The sequence below is a fragment of the Giraffa tippelskirchi genome, chromosome 7 (genome assembly GCF_054371585.1).
Source record: "Giraffa tippelskirchi isolate mGirTip1 chromosome 7, T2T-mGirTip1v1.2.pri, whole genome shotgun sequence".
In the NCBI taxonomy this organism is placed as follows: domain Eukaryota; kingdom Metazoa; phylum Chordata; class Mammalia; order Artiodactyla; family Giraffidae; genus Giraffa; species Giraffa tippelskirchi.
This window is the reverse complement of record NC_137281.1, coordinates 56,591,489-56,609,343: the sequence shown is the minus strand read 5'-3', so window position 1 is coordinate 56,609,343 and position 17,855 is coordinate 56,591,489. Positions and strand designations below refer to the sequence as shown.

The window sequence follows — 17,855 nt, the reverse complement described above, 5'->3', positions numbered from 1 at the left end:
AAAACAAAATTACTAAAAAATATTTTGTTAGTTATAAATTACAGAAAAAAAAGACCAACAAACAAACAAACCCAAAGGTGGATGCACTCAGGACATTAAAATTGGACAATGTCGGTCACTACTAGGATAACATGAAAACCTAAGTTCCTGATGGGCCACCCACTGTCAGAATACCAGCTATCAGTCACAAGCTGCAATCTGGCAGCACACACTGTAGACTAAGATTGCAAGGGTCCCAATTTCTCCATCCCTGGTCAGTACTTGCTGTCTCTGTTTCATAATAACCATCCGAACAGGTGTGAGTTGACAGCTCACTGTGGTTTTGATTTGCATTTCCCTGAGGGTTGGTGATCCTGAGCATCTTTTCATATACTTATTGGCCATTTGTGACACTCTGGAGAGTGTCTATTCATGTCTCTCACTTTTTAATGAGGTTCATGTTTTAATCAGGTTATTAATCAGCTCATTTTAAAATTAACTTCTGAGGGCTTTTTTTTTTTTTTTTTTTTGCTATTGAGTTGTAAGGGTTCCTTATATTTTGGAAATTAATCCCTTTTCTGATACATAGTTGGCAAATATTTTCTCCCATCCTGTAGTTTTTCTTTTCAGTAGCTATGCCCTTTTATTTTGATGAAGTCCCAGTTGTCTATTTTTGGTCTCGTTGCCCATGTTTTTTTTGTCAGATCCATGAAAATCATTGTCAAGACCAATGCCACTATAGAAAACAGTACAGATATTTCTTTGCAAGTTATAAACGGAATTATTTTATGATCCAGCAATCACACTCCTTGGCTATTTATCAATATGAACTGACATCAGCGTTTTGAAAAGATATTCACCCACTCTAATGTTCAATGGAAACACTATTCACAGTAGCCAAGATGTGGAAACAACCCAAATATCCTTTGACAAATGAACAGATAAGATGTGGTATATACGTATAACAGAAAATTATTTACCCTTACGTGCCAGCGAAATCCTGCCACGTGCAGTGACGTGGATGAACTTGGGGTTGCGTTATGCTCAGTGAAACGAGCCAGTGTCAGAAGGACAAACGCTGCTTGACCCCACTCCTTTGCGGAGACTGAAGCCGTCGGACTCACCAGCAGAGAATGGTGGGCGTCTGGGGCTGGGGGAAGGGGGACATGGGGACTTGCTAATCAGCGGGAGTAAAATCTCAAATATGCAGAATGCATCCTTAGAGGAAGCCACTGCACAACATTGTTTCTGTCGCCAACAATACTGTATTTTACATTGGAAAATTTAAGAGGGTAGCTTTCTTGTTAAGTAGTCTTGCTACAATAAAATGGAAGACTAAAATTAGCAGCCAAGTAGGCTAAGACTTTGAGCATGACCTTAAATAAAAATAAATAAATAAATCAGTGAAGAAATGAGAGAATAAGTCTAATTAACAGCTTCAGAAGCTTTTATTTCTTTAACAATTTCTTTAACTATACTCTCCAGACACCCCAGAATTAAGCTGGCATCATCAGAGAGGAGGATGGCAAATGCTTCTTTCCCAATTCACTCTGTGTACTTTTCAACTGTTAAAATCTTTTAAAAGTATCTATCCAAGCATGGTTTGTGGAAAAGACATAAAAAGCTAAAAAAAAATAAAAATAAAAATAAGGAAAAACCCCTACATTATGCAGCAGATACTCATTTAAATGATTTATTTTAGAGTGTTACTGAAGAAAAGAAAGAAAATTCTTTAGTACACAGAATCTATCTCTGAAATCCTTTGGGGAGATACAAATTTATTTTGCACACATAATCTGGCAATAAAATTATGGCATAATCATACAAACGTTTTATAAAATAATGCCTGGGAACTGAGTAATGCAAATCACTAGACAATTTCCAGATCTCCATACTATTTGCATATTTAGAACAGGCTACTTCGAGAAATCTATTTTGCAGAAGGACTAGGATGTGTGCAAAAAAATAATAATGCTAAGAATTGTTAACTGATGACTATGCCTCTCTGTTTACCCCATATAATACCGGCAAATATCCTTTCCTACAGATTACTCTTCTTCCTGCAAGTGACCCCACATGATGATCTTCAAGGGAACTGTTATCAGGAAAGAAGGCGGCATGTGCTCTGCTGTCTGTCTTGACCATAATTTCTGGGAAATAGTCACATCATTTATAGAAAGACGAAGACCTGGAGAAGTCCTAATTTGAGAAGTAACATAACAAATTAAGACTTGGAAGGGTGTGTTTAAAGAGACATTAAATCATCCACAATTAGATTTCTAGAGGCTTAAAAAAAATCCTTTTCTTAGAGAAAAATTTTATAAGGAGACCGAGGGTATGAAGAGGTAAAGATGTCATAGTTTCAAGAATGAGAGGGATTTTTTTAAATTAATTTATTCATTTTAGTTGGGGACTAATTACTTTACAATATTGTAGTGGTTTTTGCCATACATTGACATGAATCAGCCATGGGTTTACATGCGTTCCCCTTCCTGAACCCCCCTCCCACCTCCCTCCCCATTCCATCCCTCTGGGTCATCCCATTGCCCCAACCCTGAGAATTGGTCTCATGCATTGAACATGGAATGGTGTTCTGTTTCACATATGATAATATACGTTTCAATGCTATTCTCTCAGATCGTCCCACCCTCACCTTCTCCCACAGAGTCCATAAGACGGTTCTAGGCATCTGTGTCTCTTTTTCTGTCTCACATATAGGGTTATCGTTACCATCTTTCAAATTCCATATATATGCATTAGTATACTGTATTGGTGCTTTTCTTTCTGGCTTACTTCATTCTGTATAATGGGCTCCAGTTTCATCCATCTCAATACAACTGATTCGAATGTATTCTTTTTAATGGCTGAGTAATATTCCATTGTGTATATGTACCACAGCTTCCTTATCCATTCGTCTGCTGATGGACACCTAGGTTGCTTCCATGTCCTGGCTATTATAAACAGTGCTGAAATGAACATTAGGGTACACGTGTCACTTTCAATTCTGGTTTCCTCGGTGTGTATGCCCAGCAGTGGGATTGCTGGGTCATGTGGCAGTTCTATTTCCAGTTTTTTAAGGAAATCTCCACATTGTTCTCCATAGTGGTTGTACTAGTTTGCATTCCCACCAACAGTGTAAGAAGGTTCCCTTTTCTCCACACCCTCTCCAGCATTTATTGCTTGTAGACTTTTGGATAGCAGCCATTGTGACTGGGGTGTAATGGTACCTCGTTGTGGTTTTGATTTGCATTTCTCTGATAATGAGTGATGTTGAGCATCTTTTCATGTGTTTGTTAGCCATCTGTATGTCATCTTTGGAGAAATGTCTGTTTAGTTCTTTGGCCCATTTTTTGATTGGGTCGTTTATTTTTCTGGAATTGAGCTGCAGGAGTTGCTTGTATATTTTTGAGATTAATTGTTTGTCCGTTGCTTCGTTTGCTATTATTTTCTCCCATTCCAAAGGCTGTCTTTTCACCTTGCTTATAGTTTCCTTTGTTGTGCAAAAGCTTTTAAGTTTAATTAGGTCCCATTTGTTTATTTTTGCTTTTATTTCCGATATTCTGGGAGGTGGGTCATAGAGGATCCTGCTGTGATTTATGTCAGAGAGTGTTTTGCCTATGTTTTCCTCTAGGAGTTTTATAGTTTCTGGTCTTATGTTTAGATCTTTAATCTATTTTGGGTTTGTTTTTGTGTATGGTGTTAGAAAGTGTTCTAGTTTCATTCTTTTACAAGTGGTTGACCAGTTTTCCCAGCACCACTTGTTAAAGAGATTGTCTTTTCTCCATTGTATATTCTTGCCTCCTTTGTCGAAGATAAGGTGTCCATAGGTATGTGGATTTATCTCTGGGCTTTCTATTTTGTTCCATTGATCTATATTTCTGTCCTTGTGCCAGTACCATACTGTCTTGATGACTGTGGCTTTGTAGTAGAGCCTGAAGTCAGGCAGGTTGATTCCTCCAGTTCCATTCTTCTTCCTCAAGATTGCTTTGGCTATTCGAGGTTTTTTATATTTCCATACAAATTGTGAAATTATTTGTTCTAGTTCTGTGAAAAATACCATTGGTAGCTTGATAGGGATTGCATTGAATCTATAGATTGTTTTGGGTAGTATACTACCCAATTTTCACTATATTAATTCTTCCAACCCATGAACATGGTATATTTCTCCATCTATTTGTGTCTTCTTTGATTTCTTTCACCAGTGTTTTATAGTTTTCTATATATAAGTCTTTTGTTTCTTTAGGTAGATATATTCCTAAGTATTTTATTCTTTTCATTGCAATGGTGAAATGTATTGTTTCCTTAATTTCTCTTTCTGCTTTCTCATTGTTAGTATATAAGAATGCAAGAGATTTCTGTGTGTTAATTTTATATCCTGCAACTTTACTATATTCATTAATTAGCTCTAGTAATTTTCTGGTAGAATCTTTAGGGTTTTCTATGTAGAGGATCATGTCATCTGCAAACAATGAGAGTTTTACTTCTTCTTTTCCTATCTGGATTTTGTTTATTAATTTTTTTGCTCTGATTACTGTGGCCAAAACTTCCAAAACTATGTTGAATACTAGTGGTGAGAGTGGGCACCTTTGCCTTGTTCCTGACATTAGGGGAAATGCTTTCAATTTTTCACCATTGAGGATAATGTTTGCTGTGGGTTTGTCATATATAGCTTTTATTATGCTGAGGTATGTTCCTTCTATTCCTGCTTTCTGGAGGGTTTTTATCATAAATGGATGCTGAATTTTGTCAAAGGCTTTTTCTGCATCTATTGAGATAATCATATAGTTTTTATCTTTCAATTTGTTAATGGTGTATTACATTGATTGATTTGCGGATATTAAAGAATCCTTGCATTCCTGGGATAAAGCCCACTTGGTCATGATGTATGATATTTTTAATATGTTGTTGGATTCTGTTTGCTAGAATTTTATTAAGGATTTTTGCGTCTATGTTCATCAGTGATATTGGCCTGTAGTTTTCTTTTTTTGTGGCATCTTTGTCTGGTTTTGGAATTAGGGTGATGGTGGCCTCATAGCATGATTTTGGAAGTTTACCTTCCTCTGCAATTTTCTGGAAGAGTTTAAGTAAGATAGGTGTTAGCTCTTCTCTAAATTTTTGATAGAATTCAGCTGTGAAGCCATCTGGTCCTGGGCTTTTGTTTGCTGGAAGATTTCTGATTACAGTTTCAATTTCCATGCTTGTGATGGGTCTGTTAAGATCTTCTATTTCTTCCTGGTTCATTTTTGGAAAGTTATACTTTTCTAATAATTTGTCCATTTCTTCCAAGTTGTCCATTTTATTGGCATATAGCTGTTGTTGGTAGTCTCTTATGATACTTTGTATTTCTATCTAGTCTATTCTTATCTCTCCATTTTCATTTCTAATTTTGTTGATTTGATCCTTCTCCCTTTGTTTCTTGATAAGTCTGGCTAATGGTTTGTCAATTTTGTTTATCTTCTCAAAAAACCAGCTTTTAGTTTTGTTGATTTTTGCCATGGTCTCTTTTGCTTCTTTTGCATTTATTTCTGCCCTAATTTTTAAGATTTCTTTCCTTCTACTAACCCTGGAGTTCTTCATTTCTTCCTTCTTTAGTTGCTTTAGGTGTAGAGTTAGGTTATTTATTTGATTTTTTTCTTGTTTCTTGAGGTACGCCTGTATTGCTATGAACCTTCCCCTTAGCACTGCTTTTACAGTGTCCCATAGGTTTTGGGTTGTTGTGTTTTCATTTTCATTCATTTCTACGTATATTTTGATTTCTTTTTTGATTTCTTCTGTGATTTGTTGGCTATTCAGAAGTGTGTTGTTTAGCCTCCATATGTTCGAATTTTTAATAGTTTTTTTCCTGTAATTGAGATCTAATCTTACTGCACTGTGGTCAGAGAAGATGATTCGAATGATTTCAATTTTTTTGAATTTACCAAGGCTAGATTTATGGCCCAGAATGTGATCTATCCTGGAGAAGGTTCTGTGAGCACTTGAGAAAAAGGTGAAATAGATTGTTTTGGGGTGAAATGTCCTGTAGATATCAACTAAATCTAGCTGATCTATTGTATCATTTAAAGTTTGTGTTTCCTTGTTAATTTTCTGTTTACTTGATCTATCCATAGGTGTGAGTGGGGTATTAAAGTCTCCCACTATTATTGTGTTATTGTTAATTTCCCCTTTCATACTTGTTAGCATTTGCCTTACATATTGTGGGGCTCCTAGGTTGGGTGCATATATATTTATAATTGTTTTATCTTCTTCTTGGATTTATCCTTTTATCATTATGTAGTGTCCTTCTTTGTCTTTTTTCACAGCCTTTATTTTAAAGTCTAATTTTATCTGAAATGAGTATTGCGACACCTGCTTTCTTTTGGTCTCCGTTTGTGTGAAATTTTTTTTCCATCCCTTCACTTTCAGTCTGTATGTGTACCTTGTTTTGAGGTGGGTCTCTTGTAGACAGCATATATAGGGGTCATGTTTTTGTATCCATTCAGCTAGTCTTTGTCTTTTGGTTGGGGCATTCAAGCCATTTACATTTAAGGTAATTATTGATAAGTATGGTCCCGTTGCCATTTACTTTGTTGTTTTGAGTTCGTGTTAATACACCCAGTCTGTGTTTCCTGTCTAGAGAAGATCCTTCAGCATTTGTTGAAGAGCTGGTTTGGTGGTGTTGAATTCTTCCAGCTTTTGCTTGTCTGTAAAGCTTTTGAATTCTCCTTGATATCTGAATGAGATCCTTGCTGGGTACAGTAATCTGGGTTGTAGGTTATTCTCTTTCATTACTTTAACTATGTCCTGCAATTCCCTTCTGGCCTGAAAAGTTTTAATTGAAAGATCAGCTGTTATCCTTATGGGAATCCCCTTATGTGTTATTTGTTGTTTTTCCCTTGCTGCTTTTAATATTTGTTCATTGTGTTTGATCTTTGTTAATTTGATTAGTATGTGTCTTGGGGTGTTTCGCCTTGGATTTATCCTGTTTTGGACTCCCTGGGTTTCTTGGACTTCTGTGACTATTTCCTTCCCCATTTTAGGGAAATGTTCAACTATTATCTCCTAGAGTATTTTTTCATGGCCTTTCCTTTTGTCTTCTTCTGGGACTCCTATGATTCGAGTGTTGGGGCGTTTCATATTGTCCCAGAGGTCCCTGAGGTTTTCCTCATTTCTTTTGATTCTTTTTTCTTTTTTCCTCTCTGCTTCATTTGTTTCCACCATTCTGTCTTCTACCTCACTTATCCTATCTTCTGCCTCCATTATTCTACTGTTGGTTCCCTCCAGAGTGTTTTTGATCTCATTTATTGCATTCTTCATTATATATTGACTCTTTTTTATTTCTTCTAGGTCCTTGTTAAACATTTCTTGCATCTTCTCAATCCTTGTCTCCAGGCTATTTATCTGCAACTCCATTTTGTTTTCAATATTTTGGATCATTTTTATTATCATTATTCTAAATTCTTTTTCAGGTAGATTCCCTATCTCCTCCTCTTTTGTTTGGTTTGCTGGGCATTTATCATTTTCCTTTACTTGCTGAGTATTTCTCTGCCTTTTCAGCTTGTTTAGATTGCTGTGTTTGGGGGTGGCCTTTCTGTATTCTGGTAGTTTGAAGTTCCTTTTTATTGTGGAGGTTCCTCCCTGTGGGTGGGGTTGGACAATTGGCTTGTCAAGGTTTCCTGGTTAGGGAAGCTTGTGTTGGTGTTCTGGTGGGTGGACCTGGATTTCTTCTCTCTGGAGTGCAATGGAGTGTCCAGTAGTGAGTTTTGAGATGTCTATGGGTTTGGTGTGACTTTGAGCAGCCTGTATATTGATGCTCAGGGCTATGTTCCTGTGTTGCTGGGGAATTTGCGTGGTATGTCTTGCTCTGGAACTTATTGGCTCTTGGGTGGAGCTTGGTTTCAGTGTAGGAATGGAGGCTTTTGGATGATCTCTTATTAATTAATGTTTCCTGGAGTCAGGATTTCTCTGGTGTTCTCAGGTTTTGGGCTTAAGCCTCCTGCCTCTGGTTTTCAGACTTATTCTTGCAGTAGCCTCAAGACTTCTCCATCCATACAGCACTGATAATAAAACTTGTAGGTTAATGGTGAAAAGATTCTCCACAGTGAGGGATACGCAGAGAGGTTCACCGAGTTACATGGAGAGGTGAAGAGGGAGGAGGGAGATAGAGGTGACCAGGAGGAGAAGAGGGGGACTCAAACTTGGAGAGAGCAATCTAGCCAATAAACCCTTCCCTATGTGCTCTCCACAGTCTGGAACCTTCAGAGAGGTTCATGGAGTTACATAGAGAGGAGGGAGGAAGGAGATAGAGGTGAGTATGAGGAGAAAGGGGGGAATCAAGAGGAGAGAGAGAGATCTGGGCAGTACTCTGTTCCCTAAGTGTTCTCCGGTGCCCAGAACACCCACAGAGATTCACAGAATTGGGTTGAGAAGAGGAGGAGGAGGAGGGGGGAGATAGAGGTGCCCTAGGGGAGAAGAAAGAGAGTCAGTGGGGGAGAGAGTAATCAAGCCAGTAATCACACTCCTGAGTAAAAATGGGTACTAAAGATTGGGTTCTTAAATGTACAAAATTGATATCAAATACTATAAAACAAAGATTAAAAATCTAGAGTAGAGGTTAGACTCTTAAAAAAATACAATATTTAAAAAAAAAACCAAAATCACAAAAAGTATAAGATATATATATATGTATATATATATGCAGTTTGCTTTAAAAATAGGGTCTTTTTTTTTTTGCAAGGTAATAGTGAGTTATAAAATTGAAAATTAAAGGTGTAATAGAGGACTTAAAGAAAAAAGAAAAAAATTAAAAAAAAATGATAATAATAAAAATATATCCAGGACTTTCTCTGGAGCTGTTGCAGGCAGTGTGGGGTCAGTTCAGTTTCAGATAGTTCCTTGTTTCTGCTTATACTTTTCAAGATCTATAGGCCCCTTCCAATGTGGTCGGTGTTAACTACAAGGATTTTAATCTGTTGACCTGTCACTTCCAAAGCGGTTCCCTCTGTTTATTTGGCTTCTGTTTGCAGGTCTCTTTAGTGTCTAATTTCCGCCCTGACACAAGGGGGCGGAGGTGGTCTCTTTAGGTTCCCTTGTTCAGTCGTGCTGTGGGGGAGGGAGGAACACTGCAAACCAATATCACTGGCGTGTGTTTGGAGAACACACAGTGTCTCAGCCGCACTGGGTTTGCCCCTGCTCTCGGCGTGTGTACTTTTCCAGTTTACCCTGCTCAGGCTTCAGGTTACTCTGCCGGGGAGCGGGCTCTAAGATACATGCACTTCCCAGGTCTAAGCCGCTCAGGTTCAGGTTCTCCGGTACTCCACAAAGGTGCAGACTCTCGGTGGGGCCTGTGGTTTGTGCTGTTCCCCGGTCGGAGCAGCTCAGGCAGCCAGCTGTTTGGCAAACGCACTCTCCCCTGTTGGGGCGGTGCAACTTATCACCTCCCTGGTCCCAGCCTTGGTTTCTGGGCGCGCCCAGCTCCAGTGTGCCTTGTGTCAGTTCTGGGTCGCTGGCCTCCATCTGCAACCCTACTGGCGGATGTCAACCCTCCGGAATCTCAGGCAGTCTTTGCTTAGAAACTGGAAGCCTGTTTGCAGTTTGGTAGGGGATGCCCTCTCTGGGGCTGAGTTTGCCCCTTTCCAGCTCTGGCTGGCCCCGCCTGACCGCTGCATCCGGCGGGGGGATGGAGCAGTCCACAGCCGGCTAGCTCTTTTCTGGTACTGCTCAGTCCTTTGTTCTGTGAGCGGGCCGTCAGTGCCTTAGATTTGGGCTTTTCACAGGATAGTTCTCTCTCTCTCTGGCTATCCCACAGTTTAGGTTGCTATCTCACATTAGCTCCCTCAGATTGCCCTCAGGGCATTCAGGCCTGGTCCTTACCCTAAGCAGTGCCACCCGCTCCTCTCCGTTCAGCCCCCACTTGCTGGTGGTGGATGCGAGCATCTGGGGTACTTCTCGGCTGGGCGTTGCCTTTAGGCATGTAATCTGTGGGTTTTATTTATCTATTTTCCCTCCCAGTTATGTTGCCCTCCAGATTCAAAAACTTCCCCCAAACCCGCCGGTGAGAGGGTTTCCTGGTGTTTGGAAACTTCTCCTCTTTTATGACTCCCTCCCCGGGACGGGTCTCCGTCCCTAACTCTTTTGTCTCTCTTTTTATCTTTTATATTTTGTCCTACCTACTTTTGAAGACAATGGGCTGCTTTTCTGGATGCTTGATGTCCTCTGCCAGAATTCAGAAGTTGTTTTGTGAAGTTTGCTCAGCGTTCAGATGTTCTTTCAATGAATTTGTGGGGGAGAGAGTGGTCTCCCCGTCCTCTCCCTCCGCCATCTTAGCCAATCCCCCCGAGAGGGAGTTTTAAAGCTTAGGACAACATATCAGTTTCTGAGTGCTGCTGTAGCATCACCACGAATGCAGTCACTCCACTCATATGAATTACCTAATAATTCTGAAGAGCAGAAATCTAAAATGGGTCTCACTGGGTTAAAATCAAGGTATTAGCAGAGTTGTGGTCCTTCTGGAGGCCGTGAAGAATCTCCCAGGGGAGAACACGTTCCTTGCCTTCTCCTGAATCTAGCAGCTGTTGCCTTGCTTGACTCGCAGTCCCCTTCATTTTTAAACCAGCAACTGCATTGCTCTGACCCCTAATTCTGTGGTCACATCCTCTCTTGCTCTCTCTTATCTCTCCCTTCCCCTTTTAAGGACCTTTGTGATCAGATTGGGTCTGCCTAGGTAAACCCAGGACCATCTCCTGACCTCAAGGCCCTTAACCTAATCATATTTCAAAAGTCTTTTCTGCCACGTAAGGTAACACACTCACACAGGTTCTGGGATTAAAATACGGATGTGTTCGAAGGGCAATTCTTATGCTGCCAATGACAGATACAGTTATAAATAGATGTGGGCATAAGTGAGATTTCAAGATGGGAAGGAGCAGGTGCAGCAGGTAAATGAAACCAAAGATGGAGGTTCTCATTCAAATGGTTTATTAGCATAAAGAAAAGGAAGTAAGATGACTAAAATAGCTACCTCAGTTCCTCCTTGTAGACCATAAAATATTTTTTAGACCTGTCTAAAAGTACATTAATAGACATATTTTACCAACATTTTTCTCTCAGGCAAAATTTCCATTAGCGAAATGCTTGGACCTTACAAAATGTGTAATTTTATGAATTCAGTATGTGTAGGCACATGATTAACCACCAATCACACCAATCAAGATAAGGAATTTTTCAATCACTCTAAACTAAAATACCCTCAGATGTTACATTTCTAGTAATCTCATATACATACATACATACATACATATATATACACACACGTTTTTGGAATATCGTAAGATTTTATATATACACACACACACCTTTCTACCAATGTATTTAGAAATTCTCAAAGGATATGGACATTAACATCCTAAAACCAGGCTAGAACACTCACCTACAATATTCTGATAAAACAACCTCAATTAAGTTTTTTTCCTATATGTAATTATTGATATCTACTTTTTAAGGAAATATTTTAGCTTACATTTGAGATCTCAGAAATAAAATCACTGCTACCATAGTATTCCACTATGACTTTATATTATTCTGCATATCTACTTTTATATTACCAAGAACACTGGTGGTACCAATCACTAGTTTTTAATTTTAGTAAAATGTTTCCAGGCACCTGTTGATGTCTATGTGAGACAGCAACAACAACTGCTGCTGCTGCTGCTGCTAAGTCGCTTCAGTCGTGGCCGACTCTGTGTGACCCCATAGACAGAAGCCCACCAGGCTCCCCCGTCACTGGGATTCTCCAGGCAAGAACACTGGAGTGGGTTGCCATTTCCTTCTCCAATGCATGAAAGTGAAAAGTGAAAGTGAAGTCGCTCAGTCGTGTCCGACTCTCAGCGACCCCATGGACTGCAGCCTACCAGGCTTCTCCATCCATGGGATTTTCCAGGCAAGAATACTGGAGTGAGGTGCCATTGCCTTCTCCGCAGCAACAACAAATCTGCTATAAAATCAGCTAAGACAAATGACTGATAAAATTCTGGAAAATGAAGACTAACCAAGTTAAAACTGTATAGTGAGCTTGGGTTGAGTTCATAAATTCAAGTTGGCAAAAAGCAACCAAAGCATTTCACCTGGAATTTTAGGAAAAGGCCATAGGAAAAAAATTATTTTTGCCTTGATTTCAGGGAATAATTGCAGAAAGCAAGTTCTGTAATCCAATGGATATCATAGAGCCTCTGCCAAAAGCCTGGGTGAGCATAATCCTCTTAATGAGTTTTAGAGACAATGAGCAAAAAAGCTTCCCAGACAAACACAAAGACGAACAGCATCCTATCTCGTGGTGCTGTCATTCTTGAGCTAATCAAGATGGAAACTAGGGCCAAAGTCCTTTGCAAACCAGTAGAAGAGGCAGAATCAGTGCAAATGACTTGAAGGTCCAAAGTCAGAAGCTCCCCTGAGGGATAAAGCTAACCATCATGTAGAGATGAGGATGCCCACACGGGGGAAGGAGCGGCTTAGTTGAAGCAGCTCACAGTTGACAGAAGGGGCTGTCTGCCATGTTAGATGCTTACTAGTAGTGCTTGGAGAAAGCTGGGGCTTAGCTCTAACTATTCTAATCTTGATTACTTTCATGCAAAAATCTTTGGGACAAAGAGATGAGGGTTGTTTTCCTCAAATTTAGTGTACATAAAAAAGCAGTTGAGGTTTAGGTTCAGTTCAGTCACTCAGTCGTGTTCGACTCTTTTAGACTGCATGCACTGCAGCACGCCAGGCCTCCCTGTCCATCCCCAACTCCTGGAGCTCACTCAATCTCATGTCCATTCAGTTGGTGATGCCATCCAACCATCTCATCTTCTGTCATCCCCTTCTCCTCCTGCCTTCAATCTTTCCCAGCATGAGGGTCTTTTCCAATGAGTCAGTTCTTTGCATCAGGTGGCCAAAGTATTGGAGCTTTAGCATCAGTCCTTCCAATAGTTACTCAGGAATGATTTCCTCTAGGGTTGACTTGTTTGATCCCCTTGCAGTCCAAGGGACTCTCAAGAATCTTCTCCAACACCACGGTTGAAAAGCATCAATGAGGTTTGGTAAAAGAATGCAATTTTCAAAACATGGGATTTTGTGCCAGATGCTCCAGGGTTTGTGTTTCCTTTGCCCCCATGTCAGCTATAGAAACAAGATGAGCTACTTCTTTTTTTGCAGCTTTAGTTTTCATCAGGTGCAAAATGTAAAAACCATCTTACGGAGTTTTTATGAAGACTAAAACTGATCATAGATTTAAAGTGTGATGCATGCCTTGCATGGTGCTGGCTTCCCATCAAAAGTCAACATATTAGAGTGCATTTCCTCTCTTCATCCCTGCTATCACTCTTGTGTGTGTTTTACATACTCAGTCTCTCAGTTGTATCCAACTCTTTTGCAACCGCATGGACTGTAGCCGTCCAGGCTCCTCTGTCCATGAGATTTTCCAGGAAAGAATACTGGAGTGGGTTGCCATGTCCTCCTCCAGGGAATCATTCTGTTATCCTAGGGTTAAAGGTAACAAATGTTGGATGGACAGATTCAATTCTAGAAATGAAAAAATTACTCAGGCCCCACAGTGTTGGGGTGGGGGTTGGGAGGGCGTGAGATGTTCTGTTAACACAGTTCTGGGCAGTGGGTTTCTTACATGAAGAGGAGAATTGCGTCTTGCCCAGGAAGAGGGTGGGTGCTGACTCAGTCTGCCTGGCTAACACCAAAGACAAGTGGCCCATGGTGTCAGCCTGGAGAGACGGGTGAGGTGACACCAAGGACAAGGGGCCCAGGGTGTCAGCCTGGAGAGACGGGTGAGGTGACACCAAGGACAAGTGGCCCAGGGTGTCAGCCTGGAGAGACGGGTGGGTGACACCAAGGACAAGAGGCCCACAGTGTCAGCCTGGAGAGATGGGTGGGTGACACCAAGGACAAGGGGCCCAGGGTGTCAGGCTGGAGAGACGGGTGGGGTGCACTATGCAGGGTCTGCTCTTCTCTTGCACATGTGGCCGCCTCCACATCTTCCAATCCTGCCACCAGAAGCTTAAGGGTGATGAACTCTTCATTCTCTAGGAATGACTAAAGCTGTCATACTAAGGAGATTCGGAAAAAAAAAAAAAAGACTCCCTAGCCAGGATCTAGATGATGCATAGCCTTATGTAAGAATTAATCTTCCATTTAAATTCATCTTTATATTCACTTGTTGTTGCTAATTACAAAATAATGGTCAAGTGATGCTTTTTTATTTTTATCAACTGACTATATACATACACATACATTATACATACACCTATGTTTATGTTTAAAAACCCAATTTAAAATCCATAAAACACTGGTACTTAATGGTGACTTAGTAATAAATCTGAAATTATGATCAGCACAATTTGAACACTACAGTTGACTTTTAGAAGAATACTACCACTTGCAAGCAAACAGTTTTTAAAGAATAAAAACTTCTGCATGCAAATTTTAGTTATTGACATTTCTTATTTTTAATGGAATAAACAAAGTTCTATTGTCATTATCCGGCTGGTGTAATTACTGCAGATATTTTATCACTTTGGCATTATGATTTAGTAGAATTTTAATATTTAGTTCTTATGTGTGCTCAAAAACACTGCTCAGAATCCTTTGGGCAACAGCAATATATGCTACAGATTCAAGAGGGAAGAAGAGAAAATCTATTAGTCTGGAGAGTTGAAGGCCATTTAAATACTTCACACATCAGTGGAAGAATGGATTTCTTAGTGCTGGAAAGCACAATGCCTACTTGCATATTATAGATTTGTAATTAAACAAAAACTTCAAATTTCACAGAAAAGTCGTACAATTAAAGGCTCCTGCCAATGTGTGATCTTCATGCATTAAGTAAAACTTTATTTTTTTTCAGTTGATCTTTGTAGTGACCTTATCCTAGAGCATTACATGGTATTGAATTTTTAAATGGCAGCAAAGGAACAAGTCCCTCAAAAATCAATTCGATTGATTTCCGTTCATGCAGATGCATTAAGTTTTACATGAGTTGAGCTGCTTCTTTCCAAGTAGATTCGAGTCAGACTGAAGACCAACCTTCCACCTTCTGCCCAACCCTACTTCCCTCCCTGCCCTCCAAGACTGCCTCAGAATAATCGTGAATAAATAACATGACAGTATCTATTCTGTCAAGTGATTTGTTTTCTCTTTTAAAAACTTGAGCACTGCTGTAATAAAATGGATTATATTAATGATCAACTACAAATACAAATAATTACAAGAAGATATAATGAATGAAACATTTATGAAACTAGATAAAATGTGACACAGTTGTTGACTATAAAATAGTTACTTCAGGGAGGACTTCCCTGGTGGCTTAGAGGTTAAAGCGTCTGCCTCCAATGCAGGAGACCCGGGTTCGATCCCTGGGTCGGGAAGATCCCCTGGAGAAGGAAATGGCAACCCACTCCAGTATTCTTGCCTGGAGAATCCCATGGACGGAGGAGCCTGGTAGGCTACAGTCCATGGGGTCGCAAAGAGTCGGACACGACTGAGCAACTTCACTTTCACTTTCACTTTCAGGGCGGAGATTAACATATGGGAGTAAGAGGGTGTGGGGCTCCCCTCCCCTACAAACACAGCAAAAACACATCTACATGAAGAACAATTCTCACTGAAAACTAACCAGAAACTGGCAGATCTGTAAAATTAAGGCTGTAAGAAAGACCCGCATGTAGTTGAGCAGGAAGAGAAGAAAAGTAATTGGGTCAGGACCTCTGATGGGGTTCTCATGGAGATCAAACCAGTCAATCATAAAGGAAATCAATCCCAAATATTCATTGGAAGGACTGATGCTGAAGCTCCAATACTTTGGGTCACCTGATGTGAAGAGCCGACTCACTGGAAAAGACCCCTATGCTGGGAAAGACTGAAGGCAAGAGGATGAGATAGACAGTATCATCTATCTCATAGACATGAATCTGAGCAAACTCCAGGAGATAGTGGAGGACAGGGAAGCCTGACGTGCTGCAACTCACGGGGTCCCAAATAGTCGGACACGACTTAGCAACTGAACAACAGCAGAACCTTTGCCCCCGGAGTAGATGGGGAGGGCAAAGGAGACTTCATCAGCGGACAGTAGACCTGGGGAGTGAGCGAGTCCAACCACAGACCAGGCACCCTAGTCTTGGGGCCCTAGACAAAGAAAACAAGCCCACGTGTCTGCTGAGAGGACCACGGAGACAGAGAGCAAGGCTGGAGAAGCTGGACTCTGCCTGTGAGGAGGGCACCCACGCTGGTTTACACGGAGACAGAAAACGCCCAACCCCAGCAGCAGCCAGGTCTCCTGTGCCAGCCTCGCCAAGCACTTCAGCCCAAGCTGAGCAAACGTTCTGGCTCTACTCAGACAATGCCACAGTGTGGCATGGGATCTGGGCGGCCATGACCAGGGAAAAGACTCAGACGTGGGCTATTTCTGAGCTGAGCAGAGCACACTGGCCCTCTCTTTGTATCCCTGACATCTCAGCTAAGCAGCAAAGCTGTTCGCTGAACTATTTCTTTATTACCTCTGCTGGGAGTCCACTGACACTTCTACATCACATCTCCATTCAACCTGTCACTTTCCTCTGAGTCCTTAGGCTGACTTTGATTTCTAGTGGCTTTTTAAAAATAGTTTTATTTATGTTTTCAGCTGTGCTGGGTCTTCACTGCTGCTTGAGGTTTTCTCTAGTTGTAGTGCGTGGGCTTATTGTGGTGGCTTCTCTTGCTGGGGAGCATGGGCTCTAGGCACGTGGCCTTCAGCAACTGCAGCTTGTGGGCTCCAGAGCACAGGCTCAGCAGTTGTGGTGCATGGCCTTAGTTGCTCTGTGGCATGTGGGATCTTCCCAGATCAGGATACAAACCTGTGTCTCCTGCATTGGCACGAGGATTCTTTACCACTGAGCCGCCCGGGAAGCCTGGATTTCTCGTGTTTAATGAGTAGCACCGTGACTCACCTCTTCAGCTAATCTCAGCCTCTTGGCAGTGCCTTAGCCCTCTCCTCATATCCCATTCTCCACCTTTTACATTTGATTTACAGTCAAGCCCTATAAAATCTAATCCTATATTAACTGTCCAGTCCATTTTTCTTTTCCATTCAAGCTGCTTCAGTCTGGGGCTCCATCACTTTATATTTGGATTGCACTAATGAGTTTACAAACAGGTCTCTTTGCTTTCGGTAATCCTGGCCACCTCCCATTTTTCTTTATACTGTTGTCCCGGTAATCTTGGAAAATGAAAATCTGGTCTTGTTACCCATCCCCTACCCCTCTCCACCCCTTGTTTAAAATCCTTAACTGGCTTCTCTTACAATTTGGACAATTATTTCAAGGAAGGCAAGGAAGGCCCTACTAAGTTTTGACTGAAAGAAAGGGTAGATTGATCTCATTTTCCTCATTACGAAATGCTAAGACTCATTCGATTAGCTTTAAGGCTGATCAATCTCCCTAATTCTACTATCATCGATAAAATTCCAATGCTTTCTCTGTCTTCTCACAACTACATACTGCTTCATCTCTTAGACATTCAGATTAGAAGGAGACAGAGAACAAATGGTGCCCGAGTCTTGGGATGCTTTAGTGAGACTAAGTAGGCTCTGGGACACCGTGGAAGCACGCCGCCCTGTCTCAGGGCTGACTCCAGGAGGAGAGGCTCGTGAAGATTTCACACATGGCCCTGACCACGCTGCTATATTTCCAGCGTCCTCTCTCTTCATCTTACATCATCGTAACAGCTCCCATGTCTCAGTAAATAGTGCAAAAACAGAATGATTACTGATATAAATGATTAGCGTTTATAAAAAGTGTTTTAAATGTTTGTCTTTTGAAAGTATTTATCACCTCGACATTTCAGACAGTACATTCAGCAAATCAAGTCTTGCAAGGCCCTCC

General features: G+C 40.9%; 2 long non-coding RNA genes and 1 other non-coding gene across 3 annotated transcripts in view; 1 reads left to right on the top strand and 2 right to left on the bottom strand.

Moving 5' to 3' along the window:
* LOC145512251 (uncharacterized) overlaps window positions 1–17,855 on the bottom strand; it is a 166,755-nt gene that overhangs the window by 73,590 nt on the left and 75,310 nt on the right. The window lies entirely within an intron of this gene.
* LOC145512252 (uncharacterized) overlaps window positions 10,099–17,855 on the bottom strand; it is a 55,306-nt gene continuing 47,549 nt past the window's right edge. The window contains exon 4 of the long non-coding RNA XR_014058431.1: window positions 10,099–13,470. This is a non-coding gene — a long non-coding RNA (uncharacterized LOC145512252). The remainder of the gene's footprint in view (window positions 13,471–17,855) is intronic.
* On the top strand, window positions 15,294–15,365 carry TRNAW-CCA (transfer RNA tryptophan (anticodon CCA)). Its single transcript has one exon. It is a non-coding gene; the product is annotated as a tRNA-Trp (tRNA).